This window comes from Pogoniulus pusillus, chromosome 6, assembly GCF_015220805.1.
Source record: "Pogoniulus pusillus isolate bPogPus1 chromosome 6, bPogPus1.pri, whole genome shotgun sequence".
Classification (NCBI taxonomy): Eukaryota; Metazoa; Chordata; class Aves; order Piciformes; family Lybiidae; genus Pogoniulus; species Pogoniulus pusillus.
The window spans coordinates 20,823,427-20,850,144 of record NC_087269.1 but is presented as its reverse complement, the minus strand read 5'-3'; the positions used below and the strand labels follow the sequence as shown (position 1 = coordinate 20,850,144).

General features: G+C 39.5%; 1 protein-coding gene across 5 annotated transcripts in view; it reads right to left on the bottom strand.

The window, feature by feature from the left end:
• Window positions 1–26,718, bottom strand: part of MARCHF8 (membrane associated ring-CH-type finger 8) — a 96,485-nt gene that overhangs the window by 25,734 nt on the left and 44,033 nt on the right. The gene's annotated exons all lie outside the window — the stretch shown is intronic.

Below are 26,718 nucleotides of genomic sequence, written 5' to 3'. Positions count from 1 at the left end.
ATTTTCAAGAGTGAAATGACACAAGAGCCACTAACAGATCCAACATAGACTTGCAGATAATAAGAAAGAAATTTTCAAGTCTGGTTGGTCTGCCAACTACCAAGTAACCCCATCACCCAGATAGAACTGCTTCATCCCTTGGACACCAACTGACTCTGTCTTAGCCTGCCTTCTAATCAGGGACATCTTTTGAAACAGCTGCTCCAAGCCTCACAGTTTACATACATACAGACTTTAAAATGTGTTGGGCTGAACACAGATAAGCAATGGAGCTTCACTGCATGACAGCAATTTCCAGCTAACTATGACCACTCAAGTAGCACTTCTGCTGAAGGAACATACAGTGCTTTCTGCAAGCTCCTGCAAAGGAATAAAAAGTGATTTTTTTTTAATCACTAAACAGCAACAGACACACCTCTAAGTAATACTCTTAATGAAGTCTAGCTGTGCTGTTTAATTTGCTTTTACAATTAAAATAATAAACATGTATCCTTCAGGAAAAAAAACCCAAACCACTGTGGAAGCCATTAACCAGAGCCAGCCCTTGCTGATATTTCCATTAAGGATGCTGTGTGTTTTCAAGTCAGTAAGATAGAAAAGAGCTGTAAAGCCATGGAAGGTGGTCCTGGAATAGGTAAGATTTTAGTGGCAGACAATTACTGAAGGACAAAACTACTAACTAGATGAAAACTAGTTTCAAAGGCAAACAAACCCCCCCTCACTTTTCACACTATATCCATCACTGGAACATTATCTGCGATCTTTTACCAACTGTTCGCAAATTAACACTGACATGGAAATGGCAAGGCTAAATTTCTATTGTGGTGCTGTCACTGCCCAACAGATAAAGCATTTTGGGGATTTTTTTCTACTATGCTCCCATTGCATAGTAAGTCACATACTAATCTGGTAATTACAGCTCCAAACAAGCTCTCCTTCCCTCTTGCAAAAGCATTAGTCTTTGCACTTGAATAAAAGGTCAAGACAAATGAACATCTGTCGCATGGACTATACAATTATCACCACTTAATGCAAGTGTCACATTACTTTAGCAGATCAGTCTTTCTGTATGGGATAATGGAATCTTGCCTTTCAAAATCATCTTGCTCAACTAGAACCACCTGTCAAGCATAAAAAAAACCAACCAAACAAACAAAAAAAACCAACCCAGCAACCTAGATAGGAAAAAACCTTCTCCTGAGCAATTCACTGCCATCTGCAGCCCTGAGATCCCCATCAGAGACTGGCTCTATGGAGGGAAAAGAAGGAAGGCAGAAACAGGGAAGTGGCTGAAAACCAGAAAAATTGCTATCCACTCTTACAGCAGCACATTTCTCTGAACTCTGGATTTACTCACTTGCAACTGTCTGAATCCCCACTTCCAACTTTTGTTTCTTTTTCTATCTTCCCCTTTGAGCTGCCTCATTTCTTCAGCAGTTACTTCAACTCATATCTGCTTGCTTCCTTATATCTTTAACCTTGCTACTTCATTTTCCCTTCTGCCACCATTCCTTGGTTACTCTTGCATGACAACTCTCCCTTGTCAATCCAGACATCTACAAGCTGGCACCTGTCCTCGAGGCATCCTCCCTTTTACCTCTGTCTTCCATATTTAGCACAGTTTATAAAGCCAGTGCACAGAAAACTTTTTAAACCTTGCTCATTTCAAATTCTTATCCATAAAATATGATAAAATATAGTCAAAGTTCACCAGTGACTTTTGCATACAGCTAGAGCCTGTAACAAAAGGACAAATAATAGCATCTCTGCTCTTCTTCAGTATTTAGCTCTGGATCCTGAAAACGGAGAGAAGCAATGAAAATTACACCACCCATTTTTTTTTTTTTGCCTTCTTGGACAGCCCGGTATAAAAATTGAAAAAGGAATCCAAACAATCTGCCCTGTCTATTTAGTTCAGTATCTTCATTTCTTGATCCTCTGTAACCAGACATTCATGAGTAAGTGCAGAAATCAAACATAAGAATTTCAGATCTTCTGTGACACTGGAAAATCTATAGCAAATTCACTGTGGCTCACTCAGCTAACTTGTTCATTAATGTTCACATCAAGTCACTTTACATAGAGGGATACAAAGTCAGAAAAACAGCCCAAAAGCAAAAATAAATCCCAAGGCAGGAAGTAAAACATAGGGGAATTAGCAAGCTTTATTCCAGGTGATGAACTTGCAGCTGTGGCTGAAAACATCAGCAACAGAAATAAAATAAGAAGACCCTATGCTTTTAACAGAAAAGAAATACTAACAAAAGGATTACCTTAATGGCAGATTTCATGGAATTCAAAGAACAGGCCTCTTGGCTAACAGGTCACAAACAAGAAATACAAATCAGAGAAATTCAAAGAACAAGACTAACACATCAGAATGCTGAAGTTGGAATAAGAATCTCTTTCCTATGTCTGCACTGAAGTCTGTCCAGAAGTACAAAGTGCTTCGTCTCCAGTCTGCTCCTTGAAATTGCATGGATGTGACATACTATGCAAACCTGACAGGCATGCAGGTATCTACATGTCCCAGATATGGTCCTTACTTATTGTGTATTGCTGTATGCTCAGCCTTGGTAGTGTGATTTTAGGAGTATGTGGGATGTATCCATTCTTGAGTCCAGCCATATACTGGATAAGATGAGGAGCATATTGTTTTCAAAAAGGCCATTTTCTCCATGGCTTTATTCTCCACTTCTTTCAACACACTATTTTTCTGGTGTTATGAAGTGCTTTGCTTTATTTCCAAAGGCTCCACACACCTGGTTACAGCTAACCTGCATCTCCAGCTGCCATTTCAAAATAGAGGTCTGGTCTCCATCTCCCCTCTTCTATCGTTTGAGCTAGAAAATGACAGAAAAGGCCTTCCTCTTGCTAATATGAGGCTACTTCACCGAGAAGAGCATTTTTAAATGTTTGCCCAGAACCAGCCTGGTGCACTTCACTAAAATTACATTCATTTGCACACACACTACATTCATGTGCCACACACCCAATTCCTAACAAAGAAAGTAGACTGCAACCTTTGGCATCCACAATGTTTTATGTATGTTCTTACCTTGCTTGTTGCCAGACAATCTGCCTAAAATGAATGTATGCTATTATGTGATGCAGCACATAAAAATGAATCCTTCCCTCAGGGGATAAATTTGTGAACTACAAAAGGCATTATCCAAAAATATACACTCTTCTCGATAACGGAAGCAGCATGCATTAAGCTTACCTCTGCCAGGGTGAAAATACTGTCAAACAATTTAATGCATTTAACAGTAGAGAGTGAGAGAGAGAGAGATAAACACTGAGGAAGTCAGCAATTATGAATAGATTAAGAGGAATAACATTCTATCTTTCGTGAAGTAATTGCATTTAATGCAACTGCTGGAATTCTCATGATACACTGCCTGTGTCAGGATGCCAAAGCAATGGACTATTTTAAACATTCACAGATCAAAAAAAGCCATCTGAACAACTGGCTATTTAGAATTTCTCAGTCTGCCAACAGACACAGGAAGCCTGAAGCCTAGATGAACTCTTCTAAGAGCTGGCATTTTTTACACAGGGTACTGCATCTAAGACACAGAACAAAAAAAATCTTAAAGAATATCATATTTTCTTATCAGACTTATGAAGTGACTGGTCAGAGTTCCTGGCTAATTATCCAGAAAATCCAGGTGACAGCTGTTACAAGCAGTACTCTCACACTGTCTCATTCACAGGTTGGTCAGGACTTGTCACTCACAGAAGAAAATCTTGCTGATTCTGGTTACACCTGCCAATCAAACAGCTGGAGCAGGGGAATTACACCACACATCATAGACATCAAGAGGAGAAGGTAAAAAAATTGCAGGGAAAGTAAAGGATAGAAGCAAAATTGTAATGCGCTCCATCAGTCTTTCCTCTTTGAGGGCAATGCAGCACTGGGAGAGGCTGTTCGGAGAGGTTGTGGAGTCTCCTCTGAAGACTCAAAACCCAGCTGGATGTGTTCCTGTGCAAACTGATCGAAGCAAACCTGCTCCAGCAGAAGGGATGGACTAGATGAACTCTGGAGGTCCTTTCCAACCCCTACCATTCTGTGATTCTACATACTATTCACTAAGTGAATCCTTGATAGAGGGGAAGGATAAAGAATTCAGCACCTATCTGCAAGTTAGTTAACACCACATAAAGCCATGCCTGACAGCTGATGCTATCCAGTTACTGATATTGATCACTGGTCTCTCTCTGTGCCTATCACAGTAGGTTGCGGTCACAAATGAAAATCAATTAAAGAAACATTTTTGGTGGAAGATGAGTGCTCAGATTCAGTTTCTCTACATTGTTGACTCTTCTCCTACTCTCAGAGAAAATCAGCACAACACAGGATGCCAATAGGATGAAAATACAATCCTACATTTGCTTAGGAAGGTCATCTCAACTTCTCCATTTCAAGATTATTTTTTTTTTAAGAAAAAGAGATGCTATGCACATACAGAATAAGGGGAAAGCTTTCCCCAATGGCATGAAAAGCAAGATCATGAGTCCCATTCTGTTAGGCATGTATTTTTTAGCTCTGTATTCAACAGTAGCTTCTTCAATAGGAAACCGTATCAGCTCTCTCTTCAAAACGTAGCAGCAATCAACAAAGAAGCAAAAAAAAAAAAAAGGGGAGGGTGGGAAATGGAGTAGAAACGAGTGGAAACAAATACTGAAACAGTATAAAAACCAGCGGCAGCGGAGCAGCTTTTGCATTTGATTGCTAGTGGTTAAAGCCTGGCTTCAAGTAAATCAGGAGGAATTTATTCACTAACATCAATTGGGTCAGAGGTTCAGCCTTTGTTAGAAATGCAGAAATCAGCAACAAACAACTGTGGTGACCAAGAACAGGACAAGTCTTTACATGAAGACAGATGAAGCTATAGATTACTATAAGAAAAATAATTAAATAAGGTGAAGTGAAGAAAAGACATGCAGCTAAGTAACAAGACTTCACAGTTTTGTCCCATACCTTCAGAAGAACACCAGGAAGCAGCTATTGCAGGCTAAGACACATACAGTTGGATGAATTGTTTCCTGAAGGAAACAATAAACCAGCACTCCATGTGGACACAGTGGTCCCACCAAAACCAACAAGAAATGCCTGTGGTTTCAGGAAGACTCAGACTGAGCCACTAGCAACATCTTGATCCAAGAAAAAAAAAAAAGATAAAAGAAAAAGTATTTCAGTAACTTCAGCTGTTAGTAGGCACACTTTAGTGGACTGGGACTTTGCCTTAAAGCATGGGAAGCAGAGAGGAAGCCATTGCAATAAACATCAGCTATAAAAACCTGTGTTTGCCTCTGCACACGGAAATTTGCATTTACTTCATGTTCAGCAGGGAGAAGTAGAAGTACTTCTAAAAGAACCCCTATGCAGGAAGGGACTGCTGTGAAGTGCTAATACAGAGCAAGAGAACAAGGGGACACAGTCTCAAGTTGTGCCAGGGGAGGTACAGGCTGGATGTTAGGAAGTTCTTCAGGGAGAGAGTGATTTGCCATAGGAATGGGCTGCCCAGGGAGGTGGTGGAGACACCGTCCCTGGAGGTGTTCAAGAAAAGACTGGATGAGGCACTTAGTGCCATGGTCTAGTTGATTAGATAGGGCTGGGTGCTAGGTTGGACTGGATGAGCTTGGAGGTCTCTTCCAACCTGGTTGATTCTATGAACACCAAAGGCAACAGAGCTGAGTGAGCTGAAGAAAGCAGTGACAAGCCCCATGATCCAGCACAGTAGGGCTGTCAACCAGAAGGCCAAGCAGCAGTAAAAGAAAGTGAAAAAAAAAAAAAAAGGAAAAAAAAGTTTTTTTGAACAGGTAGTGAGGTAATGTAAATACAAACTGGTGCTCAAAGCACCACTAACACTCCTGGTCAGGGCAGCTGTGTCTGAAAAAGAGGCACTCTGTGTAGGCAGCCTCATTTTTCTTCACCATAATCTTAATATCAGCAGATTACAACAGAGGACAGTCTGAAGCTATCAGATAGGTAACTAACAAAACCTATCGGCAGAATAGACGAAGATATCCAGAAGAGCACTGCTCCCCACCCAGTTAGGAAACTTCAGTGCAGTCACTCTCCAATAAGAAACATAGAGGTTTTTGTGTGTTTGAATGAGCTGAATGACAGCAGCTGCGTAATAACTTAATTTACCACCACAGTCTCAGGAACACTTGCATTGTCTGCTAAAATAAAATCTCTGGGCCATTAGTCTATTGGAATAGAAGCTTTTCCACTTAACTGAAGACTCATCCTCTTTCCACAACTCTCATGCTCCAGTTCCACTAAATTCCTGCTTGAGTTTCAGAGTATTTTTAAACAAAAACACAGGCATCAGCTCAAAAGCAGCAATATCATGTAAGTACCACTAAACAATTCATTCGGTCCCTCTTCCTCTTGCATTTATTCCTGTGAAACAGAAAATGAACTGCAGCTGTCAGAGTGCTGGCTGACCTACTGGGGACTGTAGTGCATTCCTACACACATGCTGACATAGCGTTTTCTAAAGTTTATTTCCCAAGGGGAAAGGGTTATAAATAAGTCTCATATTTACAGTAAATCTCCTGCCCTTCATTCCCTGGAGCTTTGAGTGAGGGCACTTTTTTGTCACAGGAAATTGCATCAAAGTTTTCAGAAAAAGTATATTAGCTTCTGTGACTTGCTTTTGTCAAACTGCCTTTGAACTGACCCACACCAAACTCGATTTTGAAAGCACAGTTTCAGTCTGCTCTATACACTTATTATCTGCAGAAATCAGACTGAGCACCTATGAAACCTGCAGCTCTTTTAGAAGATAAGATGTTTTATTAAAATACATTAAAACAAACAAGCAAACAATTAAAGTAACTTTTAAAAAGGCACAAAGAACCACTAAATGATTAAGGGCATTTCTGTACATCTTCTGAAACTAAGGACTACCAGAAAATACTTTTCTGTTTTAGGCTTTATGTTTATAATTAAGAAGCTGAAGCTGCCTAAAAGGGGCTTCACCATGGGCTCTAGAATCCAACAGAGAGGGTTCACTTATAGGCCAAGATCCTCAGTCTGCGAGCTTTTATGTCTGGTGCATCATGTTAACATTTGCTGATCCCATTACAACAGGGTTCTAGGAACTTCCCAGTCTATGCACCTCCTCCCTCAAACCTATTTTCTGATTCCTCTTAGCTTTGAAAAACTAAAAGTATGTACTATCATCTCAGTTTGAAATGATGAAGTATGTTCCAGGAGATTAAAGAATAAGTAACCACTACTTTTGAAATCAATTTACTTAAAGGCAAGCAATATTGCCTGGCTGGACATTAAAAAACGTCAAAATTCTCCCTGAGATTGTAGTTTTAAAAAGGTCTTTCAGAAGGCATCTAGAAAACAAAACAACAAATTACAAAACAAATTAAATAAAAAGTAATAAGAAAGAAACACAGGCATTCTCTAAAAAATGAAATAGATTATTTGGCCAGATACAGGAGCATAGGGGGAAGGATTAGATGCTGCTGAGCTGTAACTTGCATTAAAGGCAGTAAGACTGACAAAACAGCAGAACAGGACAAGGAGGCAACTTGCAAGGACAACTGAAATAAAGAGACTTAAACCGTGAAGACTCCAACCAAAACACCCTGGCCCACATTCAGATCCCCTCATCTCAGAGATTCAATATTCTGGGTTTCAATAAAGATGTTTACCAAAAGGTGAGCAAAACCAATGCACATTTGCAAGGAAAAGCTAAGGGTTTGATATGGTTTACACCACATCTTTTGCCTTTTAACTCCTTGCTACCCTGTCACCGTCCTATACAGCAGTCCTTTGCTTTGTGGAAATTCCAAATGTTTCTGTGTTTCCACAGGCATCCAGGAAGAAATTGATAAACAGGATTAAATAATTTGTTAGGACAGGCAAGACCTGAGGCTTGCGAACAGGGATTTCTGCAATGAAACAAGCATCATAAACAATGGGAACCAACCCAGAGGAAAACGCAGGAAGGACTGGCTCTTGGAAAGGTTATGCACTTAAAAACTGATCAAATGTACAGTTAAACTTAGAGTTATGACAGCTACCTATTAATCTTACAGATTAATTTTTAATAATCCTCAAAATAGGGAGCTGGGATGGGTATAATTAAATAGCAGGTCTGGAAAAATCTTGTGATTCCTTGGATGTGTTCCATGTAGGCTGTAAGTAAGCTTCCCTTGCAAACTTTTGTTCAACATGTGGAATGGAGGAAAACATCTCCTCTCTAGTGAAAAGCAGCTGGGCAAATCTCTTCAAGTCACTTAAAAATCAAAGCTCTAAAAATTCAAAGCAGTGAAACAGGCAGTCTTACCCTGCAGCTAAGAACAAAGTAGCACAGCAGAAAGGTAAATTACAACAATAAGGGTTCAAAGGGACAAGTGGTCAATTATCTATGAACACACTCAGAAACATAGGTTACTTAGTATCATCTGCTGCTAGTATCCTGGAGGACAGAATGCATGACATCAGAAAAAAAAAGGGGACAGAAAGTGGGAAGAACCTCTTTTAATATAAACAAGAATTGAGGTAACACCCTAATCATCATGGCAAATAAATCTTTGCCATGGGGCCAAAACTTGAATATGCTTCTTGTATAGCATGTTCAAGTATAGCATAGTCTTGCATAGCATAGTCTTCCAAAACAATATTCCCCCTCCAAAGGAAAATACTGCAGTTAAGTACTAAACAGCAGTAGGGAGCAGCTCAAGGCAAGAGCTGAACACAACAGTACCCAAGTTATACTGTAAGAGGCACATGATGAGGCCAGTTTGGCATTTACAATCTCTAGCACAACACGCTCCTAGAGTCTGACATCAGAATCTTGAAGCAGACAACTGTGTTGGTCACTTGGGAGAGGAGAAACCTGTGACACAGGGAAATTATCCTGCTCTGAGTGAAATTCACCCCTACCTGTCCTATGCTTATACACAAAGTTGCTTAGTGTCACAATTAGCAGCTGTGTCCTGTTACAGGTACGCAGCTGAACAGTGCGTGTTCTTACAGGACAAGTTCCATGTACACTGAAGGCATGTTAAAGCACGGTATGAAGAACATGAATCAGATCAGTCTTCCATTCTTCTTGGTCAGAGAATGTAAGTCTCCAAGCTGGATTCTGTCAGGGCATTGATTTTCACATGGAATATCAGAGTTTGGTACCTACCTAAAGAGCTACCTCCCAGATCCCAATGCCTGGCAAAGCACTTACTAAGTGCTACATTTTACTAAGTAAGTGCTCCTCCACATCAGAAGTGTCTCATTCACCCCACCCCACCTAAACGTGATCCCAAATTTTCCTTGCATTTCTCCCTTGCTGTACAATGGCCACCAGATCTGTAAGCATTATGGCCCATGATAACATAGAAAACATTCCACAACGCCATGCACAGAAGTGAGCAAATTGAGACTAATACAAACAACAAATTAATGCTCAGAGATGTTTAAGTTTTTTAGCCTACTTTTTTTTTGTGGCGAGGCACCACAGCCTAAGGAACCTACAGGCTTTGAGAAAAATTCTGACCTAGGATCTTGGGAACTGCTGTGATTTGGGAATTTGAGATTAAGAAACACTGTTTTGAACAATAGTTGTGTGGAGGCTTCTTACCTGGGTACTTTGACATCTAACTGTTTCCAGCCTTTGGTGTGTGCAAAACCCCTGCTGTGGTGTTCCCTGCTTGGGCATGACTGGAGCATAGCAGTGGAACTGAAGTAAGAGGATTACATTTCAAGAGGGACATGTATTGGTGTGAGACTAGAGGCTTAAGGGGATTAAAAGACAGGAGCTGCTTCCCAGACTTGACAGGATGAAAACCAGCAAAACCCACACATAAATATTGCCTGTGAATAAGCTTTGCTTCACGTCCTTCAGCTGCAGAGAGCAGAACAGCAAGTGAACTGGTGAACACGTCAGCTGCATCTTCAGCCACCTCCACTGTCCCCAGCACCATCTTAACTCATGTCATACTTGAATTTGCTGTTTCCCTGTGCCTTTTGTAAGCCTTGTTTCTTCTTAGCTGCTGCTGTTCCCACAGGAATCAGCACTTTTCTTATGTTTTTCTATTATTATCTATATTGTCTTTATTGGTATCTCTCCCCTCCACCAGAAAACAATTGGGGTATACTTTTTAAACCAAGGAAAGATGTTGGGATACTATATAAAGGAGAGTGGTTTCTGTATTAAACACCTAGAGTTGCCAGAAATAGAGCCATCTTCCAAAGATCTAATCCTGGGTACAAGGGGCCACTCCTGTAAGCTCTAGTAAAAAGGACTGCAATATTTTTTTTAAGTCCAGGAGGATTTTATTTTTCTGCTAGCTAATACTTCTCAAAGATGGAACATTAGATTTGGCTTTCAGCTCAATATGCCCTTCTAAAAAACGCATACAGAAGTAGTGGTGTTACTTCCTGAAATATCACAGTATCACCAAGGTTGGAAGAGACCTCACAGATCATCAAGTCCAACCCTTTACCACAGAGCTCAAGGCTACACCATCGCACCAAGTGCCACGTCCAATCCTGCCTTGAACAGCTCCAGGGACGGCGACTCCACCACCTCCCCGGGCAGCCCATTCCAGTGTCCAATGACTCTCTCAGTGAAGAACTTTCTCCTCACATCGAGCCTAAATTTCCCCTGGTGTAGCCTGAGGCTGTGTCCTCTCGTTCTGGTGCTGGCCACCTGAGAGAAGAGAGCAACCTCCTCCTGGCCACAACCACCCCTCAAGGTAGTTGTAGACAGCAATAAGGTCACCCCTGAGCCTCCTCTTCTCCAGGCTAACCAATCCCAGCTCCCTCAGCCTCTCCTCGTAGGGCTTGTGCTCAAGGCCTCTCACCAGCCTCGTCGCCCTTCTCTGGACACGCTCAAGCATCTCAATGTCCCTTCTAAACTGGGGGGCCCAGAACTCACTAACACAAATGGCGAATGCCAGAGAGCCTAAGGCAAGCAGAACATCCTATCTGGATGTAATTTAGAAATGAAAAGAAACTATGCCAAATTCAACTGATGCTTTCAAGACAGAAGCACACTCAGGAGCAGGGCTGCATAGTGCTAAACAACGTAGCACGTGGTAAAAGGGTGGAATCATTTCAGAATGATTAAAATTCAATATAAAAAATATTAAGAATTACTACAGCAACCTGACAACAGATAGTAAAGAGGATGAATACTGATGTATTGAGTAAAAGCTGCCAGGCATAGTTATGCCAAATTCATTACAACATGCACATATATATTCTCCAACAAACTCTACAAACTACTTTTTTCTTTCATTTAATGGAAATAATCTGCTGTGATGGTTTGGGCGTTCCCTGCCCCACCACATATTGGAAATCACCCAGACTAGACTCAGCCAGCTCTGGAAATTGAATGAAGCTTATTATTTACAGCTTAGCACAATATACAAGCAGATATTTACAGTATATATAGTTAAATACAGAAATATACAAGCTAAAAGGTAATACAGAAACACAACTCCCCTCCCAGAAACCCGAGTCTCCAGGAGGGGCTCCCAACCACCCTTCCACCTTCTCCCACCCCTCTCAACCTTACCCCAGTCCCAAGGAAGAATGGAGGTTTGGCCAGAGGGTTAGGAAGCAAAGTGGATTAGTCAGAGAAATGGAGGGTGAGGTTAGAGACAGAGAGATGTAGCTTGGAGCTCCCCAGCAGGAGTAGTTGAGCCTTATCTTATACATCTCAGCAAGCCTATGAGGGAAGTCAACATCGTTGTTTTCCTTTCACAGCCTGTAATCTAGGTCTTCTCACCAAAGCATTCTAGCTAGCTTCAAATTAGCACATCTGCACTAGACACAGCCAGTAAACTAAGGGCTACAGTAAACTAACACAAAGAAACTCTTTCAAAAGAAGTCCTGCCCATGTAATACGAATTTGAATGACAAGGTAGCTGATTTTGTTTGTATCACAGACAGCGTCAAAGAAGAAGAGCAAAGATTAGGATGACCAGTGAGCAAGGTCTGGAGAACCAGGAGGTACACTTTCTGTAGTCTCAACTAGTAAACCTTCCCAAAGCTCAGCTGGGTAAAAAAAAAAAAAGGGACAGAAAGTCAGAGATCACCTCTGAAAAGCATTAACAGGTAAAAATGGTTCACCTCTGCAAGTGGTAAAGAAAAGGACATGTAAAAATGCTCCTATTACAGTGGGTATACTTAAATACCTTGCCATTGCTGTTCAGTAGCTCATATTTCCTCCTTGTTAAATTCAAACTTCTTGATATCGCAGCTGCTTTGTGCTCATTTCAAATATACATATAGCTATATATATATATACACACATCTTTCTTTTCGTTTCAGTGAAAAGCATATTAACATCTTGCCCAGTCAGACACGTGAGAAGGCTTCTACTTATGTTTCCACTAATCAAAAGCAGCTGCTACACGGCATGACAGAAGTGAAAATTCTATTAAATGAAAAGCAGAAGAGGGAAAAGAGTTAAAAAGGACTGAGCAAGTAAAAAGCAATATAACCTGCAATGCAATTGAGGAAGGAAAAACATAATAGAAATAATCTTTCTCTCTGAATTTATTTGATTGTTTTAAACACCAAGACAACTCTTAAATGTCTTTGTTGAATTTGGATCAAGAAATCTAAGTCTTCTGATGAGAAACAATGTGCAGAAATCATTAACAGTTTGAAGCATCAAGAAAAAGTGGATTGAAGGGCCTGCTTCACATGCAGCTTCATGGGCTAGGGGAGCATACCCAGTGTCGAAGAAGATTCCCTTCCAACTATATCCATCCAAGAAATGTCCTTGTTCTACCTTGCTCACTTTCAAGATCATGGGGTTCAGAAATGACTGTTAACACACATCCTATAGCTTTTGCCTCTCAGAAATCTTTTGACAAAAGAACTTCAGCTCCCTCCATTTCCAGTTGTTATCTGCCATAGTATTATAGTGTTTTACAGACTATGCAGAGGTTCTTGATTAAACTACATGAAAATGTCATTTCTTTCAAAAAGAGACAAAAATATGCTTTTATGTCAGAATTTCACTGCATTTACTTAGCTTGTTTTTTCTATGGCCATATAGACATATATGAATTTGTCTCTGTTCTGTTCCTTTTTGGAAAAGACTACATTTGTTTTATTTCTTGGATTATCACATACATTGCTTTACATCTGCTTCTCTCCACCCAGGCCAGCTAGTGACCTTGTATGTTAGATAAATTGGACAAAATCTCAGTCTTAACCTCTCAAAGGGCTTTGCTGCATTATAGCTCAGAAAATCAGAGGGAAAACTATGGTGTATAAAATTAGTGTATTCAGCTTGCAATGAGCTAGAAATCTCATCATCTGTGATACTGGTGCTTACAGTTTATTAGGAGGACTGACATCCTGTTATTTTTAACCACATTGTGTAGGTTAAGGTTCCAGTTACTTAGAAATTAGCTTAGTCTTGGCATTACTATTCAACTCTTCTTTATGTTAACACTTTGTTGGTGAAAGAGAAAATGCACTGTGCATAAATAAGAGCTTTGACAGGGTTGTAATTCACTTAAACGTCACAGGTATGCCAAGAAAAAATGCAATGCAAAAGTCAATCTATAACCACACAAACATTCCTGCCTCACACAGCCAGGAATTGAAGGAAAGCTTTATGGACAGAGATCTTTTTTCAGTTTTTCTCTTTGCCTGTCTACACTATTTTTGTCATTTGAGTATAGATATCATGGTAATTCATAAGCCCTCAAAGTACCACTCAGGTTTTTATCTCTCCTACATTTACAGCCATAGGAAAAAAAAAAAAGGGATAAAAAGTCTTTTCATTATGAAAATGTTTCTAGTTGAAATAAGCAGGCAGTTTGGAACACTGGTCAAGCAGGAGTAAGCCATTTATTCAAAATGCTGGGGTGGCAATGATGGAGTATAGTAACAATAAATTTTCACCAAAATTCATTACCTTCAAGGTAATGAAGAACAACAGGGAGAGTTGTAAACCACTGCCCCTTTGAAAACAGGAGCTCCCAAGTTTTCCCATACACAAAGGCATTTGGGGGATGATGACTACAACTAAGACTATAATTTCTTAACTTAACAGCTTCTGTCCAACTGTAATGATTTCAACAGACTACAAGACACACAATCACAAAGGCAACTCCCACCCTGCACCTTGATTGTAATCTGGGAAATAGAAAGCCAATAGAAGTCAGGAGATTAATTTTAATTGAAGTCAGTGATATTTTCAGGGAGAACGGTGCAGTCATGAAGACCAAAGCGGATGCAGGGTCACAATTAAGGAAGACGGAAGTACGAGAAAAAAAACAAACCAGCAGAAGCATAGTTGCTGAACAAAGCAGAGAAAACACAGGAATTATTACTCCAACCACCATGGCCTAGTTGAAGCAAAGCTGGTGCCTCAAATAGCCTAAGGTATTACATCTGGTTCTTCAAACTAATTTGACCCTTTTGAGACAGACAAATACTTCCTTGGGGAAGAGCACTGTTGCATTTCAAAGTCCTAAAGTTAACCACCTACTGTCAATCAAGATAAAACAAGCACCCCAATGAGTCATAAAATGCTAATTTCCATTAGACAGCAAGAGGGAAACTGATTACAAGGAATAACAACAAAATTATCTGTTAACAGAAACCAGATGGAATGGCAAACACTATTCAAAGAAAACTATTAACTTAATTTTGAGAGAAAGAAATAACACTGTGTAGTAACCACAAAAGATCTCAATATGGAGACCAACCAACCAGCAGGGTCATCATAAGGAAGGTTAAATCGGTTAGGTTTGAGATTGCTTCATATTACGTGAGGCTAAGATGGGAACTTGATATTAAATTAGAAAGAAAGAGAAAAAAGATCCCCAGACAAGAGAATAACAAACCCCATGTGGACAACAGACCAGCTGCTCAATAGAAGGTGCAGCAACTAGGCCCTGGAGTAACATATTAGACATTTATTCCTCTTCCCAACACACTCCTGTGACCTCAGTGCTGTCTTTACTTCTGAAAAATTGCCAGATTCCGTCACTGGAGTGCTAGAGAGAGAAGAGAGTGAGAGTGTGAAGAGAGGACTCTCCGCAGTCCACACTAGGATTTACTATAAGGTTTGTCTGGAAACATGCCAATTCAAGTCACCAGATTGCCACTGAAGAGCTCTAGTACTCAGAATTCAAACTGTTCACCACTTTTTAAATGAATACAGTTCAGTCTCATTAACCTCTGGTATTCAAGCAAAGAAAGACTCAAGTTTCAAAATAATGAAACAAGTGCACACGTCCCCAGTCCCAGAGGCCAAGTACATAAGTCTATGACTCTGCCTGGTAAATGCAAGAGACAGAAAGAAAAATCGTCAAAAGACATGTTTTAGGTATTAAAAAAAAATAAATAATAAAGATTGTTTAAAAAAAGAAAGACTCTCAATCCAGATATCACAAAATTACCATTTCTTTCAACACAATCAGATCATTATTTCAGCAGCAGTATTTAGATTTTGCTTTTGGAAGTATTGTATCTCAGGAAAAAAAAAAACAACAAAAAAACAACAGTATGCCTCTTTGTTGGGTTTGAGTTTTGGGTTTTTTGTTTAGTTAGGTTTGTTGTTGTTGTTGCTATTATTTTTTATTGGCTGGGTAGTGAGGACAGAAATCAATCTCTCTCTCTTTCTTTCCTAGGACTGAAATTGAGGTGTTTGGGGGTTTATTTCCACCAAATGAGACTGCCACTCACAGCAAAGCTGTCTGAAGTTATCCCTTAGCCGGTATAACAGAATGTTGAAGTACCTTTGTCTTGCGAAGTGTGGGACAAGGTGTGTGGAATGGGGGGTAGGAAGGGAGGGAAGGGAATTGGGGATAATCTAATCTTTCATCCCTGGGCTGCTTAACCAAAGAAATAGCAAAAAAAAAAAAAAAAAAAAATCACCCTCTCAAAATGCTCTTCTATGTTACCTCACCTTATTGAGACAATAAGCTCTTTGGAGCATATCCTATGACTTTAGGCACTTCTGGACAGCTTTACAGTACCCTTCTGGTGTCTGCAGAGAAGAACAAAGAAAGAACTTGGAAGAAACAGCATCTATGAATATGCTCTGCCTGGCTGTATGAAAGGCTTGAGTTAGAATCATAGAATTGTTTTGGTTGGAAAAGACCTCTGAGATTATTCAGTCTAACTATTGACCTACCACCACAGCCATTAAATCACATCCCAAAGTGCCATGTCCACATGTTTCTTACACACCTCCAGGGATGGTGACTCAAGTGCAGGACCCAGCTAAGTTACATCAGCAAGAGTAAAAGGTGACATAGAAGCCACAGATTTTGCTTCCAAGAGAAGCAGAGGAATCTTACAATGTGGGTCTTCAGAGGCCTGTTTTTCTTTAGCCAATCTGACTCTCCAAAGTCTTGTTTCTGAGATGCCAGGCAAAGGCATTGATTACTTAGCTGCTCTTCATTGTCTTAGTTTAAGCCACAGAAGGTTCCCATACACCTATAACAGTCATCAAGGAAATACATTTAGAAGTACCTTTTATCTGGGGAGCTTGAAGTGAAGGTAATAAAGTAGTGCCAAAAAAGCCCTTAATCGTTATCTTTATCTTTGATTCATTCATGTATAGCAGACAGAACAGAAAGTGATGTTGCTAATGCATGGACACTGTACAAAAGAGCATTTTTAGCAAACGTGACCCTAAGAAAGAAATGCATGGCTTTTGCAACAAGTGCAAAGAATCTGTAAGCAAAACCAAGTTACCCAGAAGAAGTGATGTTTAAGAAAAAAAGAAATCCCCATGTCAAAAATACTTAAGGGAAGACATGAAAGGAAAGAAGAGCAAGCCAGGAAAAGACATCAAAAGGGAGACAAGGTGGGAAGAAAAGCATAATCTGAAATTCTCTCTGTTCTTTACAGATTTATGACTATTAAAAGATCCAGATAGAAAATGGATGGTTTTTTTTTCCTTCTTGTGTTTCTCAGCAATTCACTGCAATAGTAACTTTGCAAAGTTCTTCTCTATTCTATAGTTCTGACTGAATTGTCTAATGATAATTGCCTATTTTTGCCCTTCTCCAAACCTTTTTCTAACACTGTCATGTAGTGGAAGGGTTTCCCCACTGACAGTGATTTATTTCTATTGTAGCTGACAGCATTCTTGCTCTTCCAAAACTCTGATGTGGTTCAGCTTGAAGGAGTTTGTGTGGTATATGAAGCATTATTACAAATAAGGCATTTATGGCTTAGTAGCTATGTCACTTGTTGCCATGCTGCACATGATAGAGACAATTCTCTGTCACACCACTCTTATCACAAAAGCTTTAGCAATTTATATCATCTACTACCAGACACAGTTACTGAAAGCCATGGGGGCACATTTATCTCTCAAAAGAAGAAAAGTGTTGCTAGATAGCAGTGCAGTTAAGTTATTTCAATGAAAGAGATGATGAATTGGGCTAATCAGAATCATTGTTGCTAATTAGAGTCAGACTGCCTTTAACAGTGCAGTTAAAATCCAGTGACACCACTTGGAAATCAACACATCAAAGCTTTGAGAATTATAGCAATCACATATGATTATTTAACAGGAAGCTTAAACAAGAAAAAAGTAGGCAAACTTGGAGGCAAGCCCTTTTTCTGCATTTCCAGGTACTCATACCTCTGCTGAAAAAGAATTTAGGCCTCAGAAGGGAATAGCTCAACACCAGCTCCAGCAAAAGAAGGGGTCAAAGATACATCACTGATTTTGGCATCAGGGAGCTGTGTGCTTATGCTTTAATTGCTGTTTTTGCACACTCCTTGGACAAGACACTTTAATTCGTACTTCAGTTCTTCTGGGGCAAAACAGAGCAAGCAAAACTTTTTCTAGTCATATAGGCTCATTTCTTTAGACTAAAAGTTTTGAGAGACCGAAGGTGTCCATTTCTACATATCTACAATACCCAATGCCTAAATAGGACATACCATAAGAAGTCTTCAAATGTCACACAATGACACCAAAATAATAATGTTTAAGGAGTGAAAGTATCTGTTCTCAAAAGTGACTTTAAGTGAAGCACTGATATAAACTCCACAGAGACTCTAAATGTCACCAGAAACTTTAAGTGAAGCAGGCAAGCACCACATTAAAAGCTGAGCTTGGCTACAGAAGTCCAAAGAAGTATCTGTGTTTAAAAAAAGAGGATAACAATTTTTTTTTCTGGACAAATCAATAGCATATGAATTACCCTGTGATAACTGATACCAAGATTCAACCTTTCAAAAGAAGCATACCATCAAAGAACTCTTACAAAGATATCTCAATGAAGGTAATCTTAGTTCAAGAAGGAAAGGCACTCACACAGAAAATACAAGCTTTGTGCTGAGTCAGAATTTCTCCTGAGCCTGCATTCTTAACTCCTTGTTTTATTAAAAATGAGATCATCATAGGCAAACATGACTTTTCTAACCAGTAAATGAAAAAAAAACACCATTAACCTTTTGCTGTCTTATATACTTGAAGACTCTACTACCTTTCTGCTGAGATGGTTTGTCAGGCTAAAGTTTTTGAGGCAGCAGGGTGAGGAAGTCTGACGACAGGACAAGGGGTGATGGGTGGAAATTGAGGCACAAGGATTTTCATGGTAACATGAAGAGGAATTTTTTCCCTGTGAGGGTGCCATAACACTGGAACAGGCTGCCCAGGGGGGTCGTGGAATTTCCCTCTCTGGAGATATTCAAAACCCATCTGGATGCACTCCTGTGTGATCTGGCATAGGTGATCCTGCTCTGGCAGGGGTGTTGGGACTGGATGATCTTTCAAGATCCCTTCCAGTCCCTGACATTCTGTGTGACTCTGTGAAGCTATTTAATACTCAGTTTGAAGTTGAATTTTCTCTTGAGATCTTTGCTTACAAAGCCCAGGCCATACTATGTTCATAGCTGTTTGCCAGACAAACAAACCAGAACTACCAACCAGTATTACTATTTGATGGAATTCATATTCCAAATCAGACACACTAAACATTTTGTGACTAAGGATCAGAGTTCATGCTAAGGCTATATGGAGGAGGAAATAAATATCATATGGAGTTTTATAAAAAATGTACTAAATATTTGAGGGGTTTTGTGTGTTTTGTTTGTTGTTGTTGGTTTGGTTTGGTTTTTTTTTAAGAATTGCCATTCTGGCTATGCTCCTTTTCTCTTGAATTCTTCCATTTTCAGCATGGGCAAATAAACAAGAAAAAACATCCCACAACATTCTTACTATTAAACTAACCATTGAATAAAGTCTGAATAAATATAATAGCCTAGGGGGAAAAAAAACCAAGGAAACAAACAAAATCCAAAGTTAAGGTCTTTTTCAAATGAAGCTTAGATACAAGAAGTTACCAAAAAAATAGAACAATTAGGTAAATAAGTTGGAAGATTTAAATTTTATTTTAAAAAAATTAAGATAAGTAAACTAAGTTTTAAATTACTGTCAGACATATCATTTTAACTTGATTGTTAAATCTATATGCATATGGATGTTTGGGCAAGATCTGTCTAGTATCAAGAGTACCTGGTTTTGAAATCCTTAACTCAATATATTGCACTCTAAAAGTAGCCTAGTCCCAAAGCTAAGGATTGATGGAATACAGTTCAACTAATCACTGTGGAGCATCAGCTGGTGCTTAAAACTGCTTTGGTAACAGGGGACTAGAGGCTGAGTAGTGCAAAAGCAGTTTAGAACAAAGGTGCCAGGAAATACTTAGGGAACTATAGAGCAAGAAGGCCAACCTCTATGCTGGGCAAGTTTAGTGAATCACTCACTAGCAGTCCAATGAATAAATCTTTTACATTGCAGCCTTTGTAAATTAAAGTTCTTTCACAAATTAAACTGTTTGGGATTTTCCCCCTTATCCCTTGGAAGCATTAATAAGCACACAGACCCTAAGATACTTTGGAATGGGATTTTAATAAATTCCTTTTGTAAACTAGGTAATATAGGCTGATTACTTCTGTGTTTTCTAAACTGCTACAGGCAGAAGGAAAGGCTAATGGTAAATATCTGACTAAAGGTTTAGGAGCAGAGGCTTGGGCTTGTGTTTTTGTTTTATTTTGTTGTTGTTGTTTGTTTGTTTTTGCATTAAAATCAGTTTCCACAGCAGAATAAAGCCACCAATAGAGTGTCACAGGGAAAGAATTAATACAAAACAGCCTGAGAAGCATCAATAATGAGGTGGAAAAGTTTTCCTCCTGTACAGCTTCCTGTCATTGGCCAAGGCAAGGTGCAGAATCACCTTACTGTATTGACTAGTAAAATAGCAGATTACATGCAGGCTGGATAAATGTCAAATGACAATCTGAATTTTACATATTCAAGGCTGTAAGTCCAGGTACTTAGGAATAGAACTTTCAGATTATAAAATTAATTTCACAGAAACATCTGCTCAGCACTTGATTGTGGAATAAAAACCCCAAGTGTTTGCAGTTAAGGAAAGGACAGAAAACAAGTCAGGAAACCATTATCTTCTACAAACCAAGAGATGTAATTTTAATACTACGTGCAGTTTTCATCCCATAGAAGTCAAACATGAGTCAGTAAGACTGAGAAGGTTATGAAAAGGGTACTGGGGTGACTGAATGTAATAGTGGTTTCCGTGCAAGAAGTTATTAAACAGAGAAAGCAGAATTACAACGGTGACAGAGAAATAACTAGGTAAGAATCTCCTGCCCCTCCAGTAAAAGAAAATGAAACATCCAATGAAATGAGCATTTTAGAACAAAAAGATGATATCTTTTTGCACAATCCATAGTTGCTGGTGGGATTCTGCCTCACATGGATTTGGCTGCTCAAAGTTTTATGTGGGTTCAGAAAATAGAGTTTAGTGGAACACAAGAGTGAGCTATAAATCAGTGAAGGCTGCGAACACTTTCTGGAGAGGCATTATTGAATGGTTGCTAATATGGCTACTTTTAGGCATATTACACAATTACATTTTTACATCACTCCCTAAGCATCATCTGTTGCTCGCTGCCACGAAGTGCTTTGGTCCTGTCTGGTACAACAACTCTTATGTTCTCAATTCTAGCTATGATCTTGACTTTGTTGACAAAGCATTCCTGTTACCATGAGCATGACAGACTGTGTGGGTCTTTGAGTCAGTTCTCTGGAATAATCATCTGTGATATATGCATTTATTGCTGAAGGACTCAAGAAAACACTATTTCATATTCCCATAAGAGATGATTCTCTCCAAAAATTGAATTTAAACCTTAACAAAATTTCCAAAAAAAGGCAAATCAGAAAACAGTGATGCATGACAGGAAGGGAACTGGGAGGGGGGGGGGGAAACACAAAACAAAACAACACAAAACCAAAGGAAAAAAAAAAGGAAAAGATGCCACCAGCATCTCAACTACCTACAGCGCAGGTATGCAGTCAGATGAAACTGCCCTAAGCTGACCCTATTAAGAGGACTATGGTCTGCTCCGCAAGATGACAAAAACTTATTCACAAATCCCAAACTGAAAATAGATGCTGTCAGTTCCCTCCTGACCTCCATTTTCTCACTGCTTTCAAGCTGCCAGCCTTCACTAACTTCACACAAAGTCCTCCAGAAGCACAGGAAAGGCACAATGGCTAGCAGTCTCTGCAGATTCCAACACATAGTCCAGTTAGATCTCTACGTCAGACCACCTATCTGTATTCATGATTTTGTATCTAAGCCCAAGGTCATAAGCATCTGTCTGCCAGAATTTCCAAACTGTGTTGAAATGTCTTTCTGTCAGCTTTAAGCTTGGATGTTGTGTTTGTCTACAGTCATCTCACTTCAAAATTGTTCTCTAAATATCACCAAAAGGCAAATACAACTGGAGAGCTCCAAAGCACCACTGTAGTCCATGTTACCATTTATTGTACACAAAACCTTGCAAAACATCAAAACGCTACTTTACCTCCAGCTTGTTCCTCAGCAGTTACTTCAATATGAATACATAGAGAAACAAGACCAAACCAGAGCTGTATACCCGAGATAGTGCCTTGCTGAGCCCTACGGCTGAGACTGGCTCTGAGGCAATGTAGCTCATCTCTGCACTCAAGAACTAGCACAGATTTTGGATAGGGCTTGTCTGTACCAACAGTCAAGCCCTAAGTTATGTGACTTGCAGTCAGTCTATGGAGATGCACATGATTTCCTGGCAGCCTTTCATCTCCACCAAATTTACATATGGTCACATCCCTATTGGAAGCTTTGTAAATAAAAAGTTTTTCTAAATAAAAATGTTTTCCTCACTCTTAGCTGATAGAGCAAATTTTGAAGATATTTTGATCCCGAACATATGCAAGCTGCTTATCTACAGTGTTACAGTCCATCCAGGTCACTCACATTTCATCTGGATGAGAACTTTGAAGAATTCCTAAAGTAGCTATCAAATGAGGACTTCATACCTGGGCCCAAACTGGTTTAAGCCAGGGGTGAGTATGCTTGAGTTCTCTCTATGCCAGTAAGGCTGTTAATTGCCTTTTGGTGCTACAGTGATGGCAACAAATCTGATTTGATTACTGAAAAATGTATGGGTGATAGGGGAACTGAGTACAGGCAAAAATCTCAGTGTGGATAGTATAAATAAAGCAATATAGAGATGCTTTTAGAAACCTTCATTTTAAACTAACACCACATCTGCTCACTGTATTAAACATGCAGTGCAGAAATAACTCTTTCTTACCTATACCCTTGCTATATTGAAGACTAGACAACTCTGTACTTCACATGTAACTAATTAGTAAAGCAATAAAATACACTCTAATATTACAAAAATAACATTGAAAAAACAAATAAACAAACTATTAAATTTTAAATCACATAATCCTCAAGGTGTCTCTTCATATCACTGACTTCAATAAAGTAACTGAATGCATGGGACCTTCACAAGTCTAACAAAATTACATACAGAGTACTGCTCTTTCATGCACAAGAATTTTATGCATGTATTAGACTCTCACCTATTTCATGACAAGTATCTGCAAAATTCAAATAGCAGATCAACTTTCATTGTATGCAGTACATACAAATTTCAAGAACTTTATTGTGACATCAAAAGGAACTTTTAAAGTCAACGTTTCTAGTTATTTAGGTATCCTAAAACACTGAGGTATCCTCCCACCCTCAAAGCTGATATGACAAAATATTGTCACTCCTAATTGTTAACAAAAGGAAAAAAGAAATGTCACTAAATATCGTATTCTTTTGTACATGCAAACTCTATCTGGGTGATCAAATCATCTTGGAAGACAACATACTGGCAGGCAGTGTACATTTAAGCCTCACCAAAAGCATGTGATAGTTAATCTCCTCCTGGGGGATTTCACATAAAGCTGACAATTTCTGCTTCCACCAGTAATGCTTATTTACTAAACCCTGGATTGGACTTCAAGCTATCGTTTCAAAGATAAAATGCCCTGTCCCCACAGAAAGGCACCATTTCATTCTAGTTGTTTGGCAGAAACAGATTTCTGATTTTTGCACTTTCAAGTTGGGAGGTTTTAACAGCTCACCTAACTAACTAAATTCTTCCCTAAATCTAAACAAACCCCCAAGCAGGGAAGGCAGGCAGACAGGACACACACACACACACACACATACACACCAGTGCAGTTAGCAGCCAGAAGCAGCATACATACTTCAGACACACAAAGCAAGTAACATTTGAACATTCTTGCTAAATGAGACTATATGTTTGTATACCTCCCTCTCTCACACGTGCACAAACCCACACATTACACAGCAAATAATGTTCACAGATCAGAACAAAGACCCTTTGTTATTGTTCCATGAGGTTTTGCAAAATCCCCTTCTTTGTCTAAAACTGAACTAAGAGTGCTGCTCAAGCCCTGATGATCTAAATACACAAAGCTTGTACAGAGAAGGAATACAGATTTCTTTTAGATCAATTGATAACATTGTTAAATACAGACAAGCTTTGGAGAAGTGATGCCCCAATTTACAAGTATCTTTATTCAGAAAATTTAAGAAAAGAAGTAAATACTGCAGCCATTCAAAGGCAGGCACTCCAAAAGGACACAACTGGACTTTAGGGCTTATCACACCCAGCTGTGTTTTAACAGAATCTCTTATGGTTACCTCACCCCACATAAAAGTGCTAGTACCAACATAATTAAAAGCCAGATTAAACAAAAACAACTCCCTGAAATTCCTAAAACCAGCAAGTTGTCTCTCTGCTTTTAATTTCCAGCACCTTCAGAAGAATGTTTGCATGATGAAGGAAAGGTGTTTAAAAAAAAAATAACCTCAGTAACTTCACAATTAGAACTGAACAAAGTAATCACAGTAAAAGGGATTGTTCGTGTAGCACTCTAACGAGGAGCCTCTACAGCAGCGCCTCTTGACAGGCTGCCCTGACGTACATATTCATTTTGCAGGGCTAAGTATCACTCCTATAAATGAACTGTAAAGCTAAGATACTCTGCTGACAAGACATTCTCCTACCTGAAGCTTCATTTTCCAGCATGAATGCATGTGTGTATCCTCAGTGTAGCTTTCCCTGATTGCATGACTCCTGTTATCCAGACTAAGAGGGAGGGAGCTGTGTAAGCAGAGCTGCTGAGTGCCCTAGATTTGCCTGCAGATGACGAAGAAGAGTTGGTGCTGTACTTGTCTGGGCTTGTTTAAGCCCCCTAAATATAATACTACTGTAGCGAAACTAGACTAACTACTTCCTCCAGCTGATCCCAGTGAAAAGAGCTTGTGATGAATAATGTATGAAAGCTTGCTTCTCTGCAGCAGCTGATGTCCACCTCTCCGTTTCTAAAAAGCAATCCCTAGCAATTTTGTGCTATGAAGCACAAAATTCTCCCAATATTCAAAGAGCAAGAAAGGTGCCCCTCCCAATCCGTTTTCTTTCTCCTACTCATTAGCAAATCAATGGATCTGGTGACTTATTAAAATTATTTTAAAGATAAAAATCTATGCAGCTAAAAGTCAAAGAAAGCATGACAAGCACAGAACTACATCTCTGAACTGTACAATGCTAGTAAATTCAGTTGCTTAGTAATTAATTTTTCTTACTCTTAATGGCTGTGACACAAGAGAAAATGAACACTGAAGACAGAAAAACGTGTGATGGACCTGAAAACACTACAGCACAAAGAAAGTGGAAAAGAAAATGCTTGCTGTAGCTGGCAAGTTTCATTAAAAGACTACTTAGAAGAACTTAGTGGGTGGAAGAATATGTGGGATAAATTCACATGCTGCTTCTCTTGAAGCAACAAATTTCACTATGTCAGTACAACTTTGTAAGCTAATTACATAACTCATTTTCTGATACTCTTCCAAAGAATGAGCACAGGACCCATTTACAAGTATTTTACTTGCAGGCACAACAACTGCCATAGGCAAATGTCAATACATACCACTTATGGATTCAGTTCTGTTTCTCAGAATTGTTTTGCTTTGATTTCATTGTTAGATGTGCAACAAATTATTTGGCAACTCGTTATCAGTTGCGTACAATCCAAGTGACATAGCTGTCCAAATACAACTGATGAGGCTCTCACCAGCTGTCAGTTTCCGGTAAAGGAAATGTGGCTCTAACGTGTCACCTCCAGTGACAGAATGTATGCAGCTTCCCAAATTTTTGTCTGCAGCTCTTCAGTTTGGGCACAGCATAACCTCTCCAGATATCTGAGGCCACATTTCTCAGGTCACATCAAATTTCAGAGGCAGTCGCTGCTTTCTACACCTGCCTCAGGTGACTAACAGAAAATGAGAGATAAAAGGTGAAGACAATGGAGAGAGACGAAAAAGAAAGGGATATTCAGTACATTAGTCACCTAGTTCTCAGTCGTGACTGGTTGTTGCTTTCTAAGGACTCCACCTCTGCGATGATCCTCCTGCAAGGATCAAAGCTAACCTTAGGACTCTCCAGACTACATTATCCACATAGTTGCAGTTGTTGTCATGCTTTCTTTGGGATACCTTCCGACCCTGGGAATGCTACACACACCACAGGGCAGAGGAGAGGATTTCCTTTGGCTTCAGCTGCACTTTTTTTCTAGACCAGCTCCTTCATCAATTCCCTGCTTCATCCACTTCTAATCACTTACACAAAACTGCAGCCAGAACAACTCTGTACATACTTTGTTTCTCAGATTTTCTCTCTCATCGTCAAGAACACCCTGAGCTAGATGGACCATTTGTCTCATCCATCACAGTTGGTCTCATATCCTTGAGCACTCAGCCTAACTTGCTGTCCAGTCTCCTCCCCAGACTGAATGTAGTTGTTTTTGAAAACAAAAGCACAACCAAAACAAATCTGCATGAACATTATGAGACTCATAATGAAGGCTATGAAACTACTTATCAATATCATATCGCTAAGCCACAAAGAGGTTTACCATTTAAAACATAATGGCATAATGTTTTCCTCTAGCATATTCATCAAGGTTTTAAAAATGGGAACCAAGAAGCTTCCAGAGAATTAGGAGGGCTTCCAAAAGTGAGAAAGCAGGGGCTCTATATAAATCCATCAGGAAATACAAGGTAAGCAAACAGTCTGAAGCTAACAGATGTAAGGAGGACTACTTCATGAGGAACAGTTTAAAGACCTGAGGCTGTTTAGTCTTCAAAATAGGAGGCTGAGGGGAGACCTCGTTGTCACACACATTGGGGGCATGTGTCTCTTGTCATGTAAACAAGTGACAAAACAAGAGGAAATGGCCTCAAGTTGTGCAAGAGGAGCTTTAGGTTGTATATTAGAAAAAAATTCTTCACAGAAGATGT